Genomic DNA, 8248 nt, shown 5'->3' with positions numbered 1-8248 from the left:
TCTGAGGTGGCAGCCCATTTGATCACCGGCCCAGTTAAAATTTTGGCCCACTACAATTGACTATAATTAATATTTCAACCCAATAATTCCAATACGGCCCAAATAGCACAGCCCATTCAATTCGACCAGCTAGCACAGCCCAATACATATAATACAAGTAAGTTTTCACAGCCAAAAATTTCTCCATCGGCAAAACACATAATTTTGCCCAGCCCACAAATTTTCATTAAATTGTTTCATTCAATTACAATAACCATCAAAGGTACATCACTGAAGCCACATTGCCATCATTTACAAAAAAATATCCAAAACATCAGACATTACACACAATAATCACTAACAAAATACAAATGCGTGTGTCAAATGCAGCACCATGGGTTGCATGAGATTTGTCCTTCAGATGGAGCAAGTAGAAGTTGATGATGTCATTCTTGCTCTGGTACAGCAGCTCCTGAGCAGTTGTTAAAATACTACACCAATGGGTTTCTAGCTGATATGGAATAAGGAAATAGGAAATGATCATTATATGCACAGTACAATAGATATTATGGAGGAAAGGAAACAATTGTGCCTCAAAGAAAATGTGCATCACACGTCTCACTTAAACAATTGTCGGGAGGCCTAATTTTGTATTTTCTAAACAAGTAAAGCAGCAGAGTTTACAATTGTCAAAAGCCCTATTTTCTATTCAAAAATATATAATTCTAATGCAATATGTATTTTTCTATTTGATGTTAAGTACATAAATGCAAGATCACACTGCAGAATAAAAGTATTTTTTTTTGCAAATTCGCAAACCTCACAGAAGGCATATTCACAAATATGACTATACTTGACTCAACAAAATCAATTCACGACTCCTACCAAACATTCACTATTCCAGCATTTGGAGGCAATGTAAGTGCGTAGATCACTACGAACAGAGGCAATACATATACACTCAATATATATGCCTATTTAAAACTACAATAAAGAACTAGCAGTATAAACACTTTACTGTGGCAAATCACAACTCAAGTCTAGCATGGTAATTTCAGTTCTTATCCATTTATACTATTCTAGTTAAGCTTTAGCTAGAAGCCATGGAGAAGTAGAACAGCCAACCTACAAATCACCACAGTACCATGCCAAAATTCTAAGTAACATCCTGGGCAAATTGTTCAGTAGCATTAGTATTGAATAAAACCCCACTAAACCTAAATAGCAACCAAAATTATCAGTGGAACAAGCATTCAGATTGAAATTCCACAAGCCAAAAATTCAGGAGACTGATGAAATTCAGAACAGAAAACAATTGTTCAGAGTAGGCGAGTCCGATCTTGGACCAAATGTGTAAACCAAGGATGATGGATGGAAAGGGATACCTCGTTGCCAGCTTAACTTTGTACTGTGATCTGTGCATCAAATCAAGTTATCCATCACTTTTAGTTTTGAAGTACAGTTTCCGAAAAAATATTCCAGACAAAAAGTTGGAGGGCACTAGATTTGTCTTCAAACCACAATCTTGCCCATGTGCTTACCAGATATCTAAGTTGGAAATAATTTGGGAATATTAAACCTAGAAAGGACCTAATAATGCATTGAAACTAATGTTCAATTCGAAATATGGATCATTCAATAGCGTAATTCTGATCCTAAGGTAATTTCACATACTGTGATTGGATGCAAAGTATTTTTGCAGTTTTTTTTAAATACTGTTGTTTCTGAATAACTTTGGTATTAAATACTTTGAGGTGTTTCGATAAAACAAATACTGTACTTTCACATAACAAGGTATCTATCATACTATGGTTTTTTTTGCGATATTTAGAAAAGAGGTCGGGACCTCTTTTTTATAAACTGAACTGAGAGAACTCGTCGGCTTGTCTACATCCATAGTTAATAAAATGTGATTGCTGCCTCTGATCCCTCTATATATTATCTTTTCAGCGGAGTGTTCCTTATTATTAGGTGCTTCAGGTTTGGTAGTTAGTTTCTCTACAGAGATGGCACGCATGTTACATTCTTCTGAAGAAATTGCACGCTTCTATTGGAATGATGGCTGTAAATTACACGAGTAGCGCATGATTTTAAAAAACTTGCTCCTGGAGTATATCCATTGGTCGTTGGAGCACTTGTATGCAGCAGGCTAAAAGCTACCTACCAATCGATTCTACGCGCATATAGGCTATGCGCCCGTACACGCACAAAACAATTTTGCCCCGGCTAGCTAGGAGGGGATTTGACGTGCATGACATGCTGCATGCATTGGGCGTCGTTTCTACATGCAGATCAGCTCCATGAGTATAGTTGAGCAAGGCGCAGCAAGTCAAAACAACACTTGCCAAACACATCGGTGGTTTTATCAAAACTGAGGAAAAATATGGTATTTAGAAACTTAAATATTCAATTCCCACACATTTAAAAACTGAGGTTTCAGATTACTATGGTTTTTCAGAAACGGTGCTGCCAAACTAAGCTATGTTCAACTTCAATCTGAAACGGCAGAATCTAATACTACATCATTATTTCAATCCTAAGGAAGCACCCCAACTTAATTCTGAAGTATCTAATTTGACAACATAACATAGCAAAACAAATATCAGAACAGAGAGTAGAGATGCAGATATGAACTACTAATAAATCTGTAGTAAATCTGGGAAACAGGGGATTCGACAACAGCTACATCGGATTATCAAATAACCATAATTCCAATCCCAACTAATCATATCTTGTGCATGGGAATAGAACACCGACTGCGCCCACTAGAAGAAATTCCAGATGGATGCACGTACCGGAGACAGTGTTGGTGGGGTTCATGGCGAGCTGGTTCAGGCGACGTAGGAGGGCGTGGTGTGCTATGCGGTTGCCCTGGTCGTTGGCCATGATTTCGACCTACTGCCACACGCTGACGTAGGAGTAGGTCGTCCCAAGGTCGATGCCGATCAATGGAACCTCGCCCTTGGTCATCTCCTCCTCTGCTCTCTTTGGGGTTCACTGGAAGACGCGAGCAGCGCTCTTTCTCGCGCGTGCTCTCCTATTGAACGCAGAACCGCACGCCCACCGGAGCCCCCGCTTGGGTTCGGTGGATGCGATTTGGGCGCCGATGTTGGCTGCCGTGGTCGCGCCCCAGTGAGGTGGTGCCCGCCCGTGTCGTGCCTGGCTCGACCACGCGCCGTCGAGTCGCACCTCGCGCCTTCCTCTGGCTGGAGCAGTCATGCGCGCCTTGCACGTTTCTGCTGCCTGCCGCCGATAGAGGAGAAGGCGGGGACGACTAGAAGATCGAGATCCGGCCACTGCCTCGGCGGAACCGGCCGGTGGCTCAGTGGATCCGGCCGCTGGCTCGGCGGATCCGGCCGCTGGCTCAGCAGATCCGGCAGGTGCGGTGGGGCGAAGTCCTTTCCTCGACCTGCTAATGAATCGTGGGAGGTGGGACGACGAAGATCACGGGAGGTGGGAGAGAAGACCGGGGGGCCGGGTGGCTTTGTTCCTCTAGGTGGAAGAGCAGCCGGCGGCTCGGGGTGGAGAAGCAAGGAGAGAGAGGGGCGGTTGTGCCCACCGTTGGATCCCGGGGAATGGACGGTGCTTATGCGTGATCCGTGGGAGGGTCGTCTCAACCAATCAGAAAGCAGCTTCGGCAGAACACAGGATCAAGGGAAGTAGGACAGATCAGCACGAGCAGTCTGTGATGGTCTGGATGGTTTAGAAAAAAAAGTTTAGGCTCGGCTGGTCGACCTGTGACAGTTTCCGAGAACGTCATCAGAAATCCGTCATGGATTAACAGGTTTCTTGTAGTGCTTGACATGAAAACAAAATCTATTGGCATCGGCAAGACGACCGAAACAAAGCAAATAGGCACTACAGGAATCAGCTACTTTGGAAATAGGGGGAATAGATGATAGTCGAGCTCACCCCTAGACCGTTCTTTTTTGCTACTGCGTGTACTACAGTGCCACAAATATTCCCAGTTAAGACAAGTTATAATAAAGACGAATAACTAGTTTTGTTATATGTCATACAACAAAAGTTTACACATATGAACCATCGCTAGTAGAAAAGAGGCTTTTAGTCCCGGTTCATAAGGGCCTTTAGTCCCGGTTCCAGAACCGGGACTAAAGGCTCTCCACGTGGCCGCTGCCTGGAGGTCCACCTTTAGTCCCGGTTGGTAACACCAACCGGTACTAAAGGAATTTTTTTGATTTTTTTGGAATATTTTTTTTAATTTTCAATTTTCTAAATTATTTTAACCTCTTATCTCTAATCACCCCTCATCACTGCTCAATTTAACCTCTAATCTCTCATCACCCCTCATCATTCCAAATCATCTAACTTCCCGGACGGTTACCCATCCTCTCACTACTCCAGCCTGAGCACGCTTAACTTCCGGGTTCTATTCTCCCTCGTTTCCCTATTAACCTCAGGAATTTAGCTTGAGCATGAAGTGACACATTTCACTGTTTGAGTTTGAAACTATTGTTCTAAAAAATAACACTAATATTTAGTAACACTAATATTTCTTGAATAATTAGTTTGACCATTGTTTGACCACAATTTGACCATAGTTTGACCAGATTTGACCAAAATTCAAAAAAACTGAAATAATTATTTAGTAACACTAATATTCTTGAATAATTATTTAGTAACACTAATACTTCTTGAACAAGTAGTTTGACCATAGTTTGACTAGATTTAACAAAAATTAAAAAAACTAAAATTTGATGAATTTTTTGCCTCCAGATCTTAAAAGCCCCGTAACTCATGGTAATGGCTGATATTTAACTATTGTCCTAAGAAACTATCTGATCATGGCCGGTGTGGAATTCTAACATTGTCCTTAGTTCAATTGGAGACCGAGACAAGGTACACGAAGGGCATGATCATGAAGATGAAGATGCCGGCGGAGCAGAGGACGATGGACCATCGATGGGCTGGGTGCAGGACCCTCATATTCAAGAGCTGCTTCTCAAGCAGACGGATAACGCAAGAGCTGCCGCCCGAGAGAAAGCCAAGCTGGATCAACTGGAGATAGACGCGGTTACTCCATTGTATGAAGGATGCAGGCCCGAGGATACCCGCCTGAAAGTAACGCTCATGGCTCTGGATATGAAGGTAAAACACAAAATGACCGACGCATGCTTCGACAAGAACATGACATTCTGGCGCGAACGTCTTCCCAAGGGGAACAAGTGCCCGACCAGTTTCGAGGAGGCGAAGAAAATGGTGTGTCCTCTGGATTTACTACATGTGAAATACCATGTGTGCATGAACAATTGCATCATTTATCGGGACAAGCACGCAGAGTCTACCATATGTCTGGTGTGCGGCGTCACTCGATACAATAAGAGGAAGAAAGCTCCTCGAAAAGTGGTGTGGTACTTTCCGGTCACTCCTCGTCTGCAGCGGTATTTCACGGACCCTAAGGTAGCAAAGCTCCAGCGTTGGCATGCGGATAGGGAGGAGAAGAAGCCAGAAGATGACGCAAATGATCCGGAGATAAATAAAAAAGACAAGATGCTGAGTCACCCTAGGGATGGGAGTCAGTGACAAGCGTTGAAATTCGAACACCCAGAATTTGGGAAGGATCCAAGGAACATCGTGCTGGGCGCGAGCACCGATGGAGTCAATCCGTTTGGCAGCCAGAGAAGCACACATATCACCTGGCCTGTGTTTGTGTGGATGTACAACCTTCCCCCCTGGTTGTGCATGAAGAGGAAGTACATTCACATGATTATGCTAATTGAAGGGCCGAAACAACCAGGGAACGACATCAATCTGTATCTGGGGCTGCTGAAAGAGGAGCTAGACACGCTGTGGAAAATACCAGCCAATACGTGGGACGCCGCACAGAAAGAATATTTCCCTATGAGAGCCGCACTGCTCACGACGGTGCACGACTATCTCGGGTACGGATATGTCGCGGGGCAGGTGGTCCACGGATTTTCTAGATGCGTTAGGTGCATGGATGACACAACGTATCGCCAACTAGATAGAGATCCCGGATCTTCGAAAACCGTGTTCATGGGACATCAAAGGTGGCTTCGCGACGATGACCCGTGGAGGAAACGCAAGGATCTGTTCGATGGTGAAACCGAACCCCGAAGACGCCCGCGTACGAGGCGCGGCGAGGAAATAGACGAGCTGTTGAAAAATTGGAAAGATTGTCCACTGTCGGGAAAGAAGCAAAAGGCGCTAGAGCCAGGAAAGAAGCGAAAGGCGCCAGAGCCGCTGCTGAAGGTATGGAAAACAAGGTCTGTTTTCTGGGACTTGCCGTACTGGAAGATCCACCGTGTGCCTCACAACCTTGATGTCATGCATATCACGAAGAATGTGTGCGAGAGTCTGCTTGGTACCCTGCTCAACATGCCAGAGAGGACCAAAGATGGGCCGAAAGCAAGGGCAGACTTGAAATCAATGGGCATCAGGGAGGAGCTTCACCCTAATGATGATGATGATGAGGCGAAGCAAGACACGGGAAGTCGTCGCAAAGGAAAAAAGGCCAAGAAGACCGGAAATGACTACCCCCCCGCGTGCTTCACTCTAAGTCAGGAGGAGATCGATCAGTTTTTCACCTGCCTCGTAGGAGTAAAACTTCCTTACGGTTACACGTGGAAGATAAGCAGATACCTAAACCCAGCGAAGCAGAAGTTCAGCGGGATGAAGTCTCACGACTGTCACGTGCTGATGATGCAGATACTTCCAGTTGCAATCCGTGGGATCATGGACGCGCACGTCCGTGAAATGCTATTTGGCCTATGCAACTTTTTCGACGTCATCTCTCAGAAGTCGGTTGGCGTGAGGCAACTCAGTAGGCTACAGGAAGAGATCGTGGTGATACTATGCTAGCTTGAGATGTACTTCCCGCCCGCATTCTTCGACATTATGGTGCATCTGCTGGTCCATATCGTGGAGGATATCATCCAACTCGGGCCGACGTTTGTGCACAGCATGATGCCGGTCGAAAGGATGAATGGTTTCATCAAAGGATACGTTCGCAACATGTCACATCCAGAGGGAAGCATAGTCAGGGGCTTTCTGACCGAAGAGTGTATCTCCTACTGCATGAATTATCTAGGCATCGAGAACCCCGTTGGTCTACCCGTCAACAGGCACCTCGGCGGGCTCGCTGGATGGGGTCACCATGAGGGTCGCCGCGAAATGCATGTCGAATTCGAGGGTCGACTCGCCGATTTGAAAGAGCAAACCTAGTCGCGCTACAACACATAGACGTGGTCGATCCTTGGGTGGTAGAGCACAAAACCTTTATTGAGAAGACATACAATGATCGAGGCCAATAGAGGATGGACGGAGATATAATCAAAGAGCACAACTCATGTTTCACGTGTTGGTTCAGGAGAAGCTTCTGTCATATCCTTTACATGAGGATTCTTCTGCGGAAGAACAACTCACATTCGCCTTGTCACAGGGCGCCGAGCACAACCTGATGACGTATGAGGCGTACGATATCAACGGCTACACATTCTACACCGAGGGAAAGGACATGAAGAGCAATGGTTATCAGAACTCCGAGGTAACGATGGAATCCTACACCGGTAACGACAAGGACAGATACTCCGGAAGGATCGAGGAGATCTGGGAGCTGAGCTACGCTGGAGAGAAGATCCCGATGTTCCGTGTCAGATGGGCCAAGAACGTCATAAAAGAAGACCGGTATTTCACCACCATGGTTATACCCGAAGCCAAATCCAAGACCGCGGGCGCAAATGTCACCGCGAAAAATGAGCCATGGGTACTGGCTTCCCAAGTGGACGAATGCTTCTTCATTACCGACCTGCCAAAGCCCCGTCGTGTTGTCGTGAAGAGAGGCAAAAGGAAGATCATCGGAATGGATGGAGTCGCCAATGAGCAAGACTTCGACAAGTACGGCGACCCGAAGATGGAACATGACAACGACGATGAAGTATCAGCATACACCACAAGAAGAAGGAGGACCACCCTACCTAAAGGACGCCCGTTCAAGAGAAGAACTCCATTTACGAAAAATAAGGGCAAGAAGATTGTGAACAGATAGCTAGCTAAGATCGATTGTATTTAAATTGTAGCCTTCATTTCTTGATTATATTTCATGGGCACTTTTTGACCTCATGAATGTTTTTAAATTTCATGGACACTTGATCTCGATTCCCTTCCATCTCGATCGCTATCCCACCTCGCCAGATCCGGTCCCCCTCGCCGCCGAGCACCCCCCGCACCCTCTCCCCCGCTCCACCGGCCGCCGCTGACGAGCCACCGCACCCTCCCCCGCTCCACC

General features: G+C 45.6%; 1 long non-coding RNA gene across 1 annotated transcript; it reads right to left on the bottom strand.

Moving 5' to 3' along the window:
• Positions 1 to 220: 220 nt before the first annotated feature.
• LOC123072487 (uncharacterized) lies at positions 221 to 3510 on the bottom strand. Its single transcript, XR_006435194.1, has 2 exons — positions 2775 to 3510; positions 221 to 1394 (listed from the first exon to the last, which is right to left on the bottom strand). It is a non-coding gene; the product is annotated as an uncharacterized lncRNA (long non-coding RNA).
• Between the last annotated feature and the right edge of the window lie 4738 nt (positions 3511 to 8248).

Source organism: Triticum aestivum, chromosome 3B (genome assembly GCF_018294505.1).
Source record: "Triticum aestivum cultivar Chinese Spring chromosome 3B, IWGSC CS RefSeq v2.1, whole genome shotgun sequence".
NCBI lineage: Eukaryota > Viridiplantae > Streptophyta > Magnoliopsida > Poales > Poaceae > Triticum > Triticum aestivum.
The sequence above is the reverse complement of the archived record's forward strand: the minus strand, read 5'-3'. Positions and strand labels throughout refer to the sequence as shown.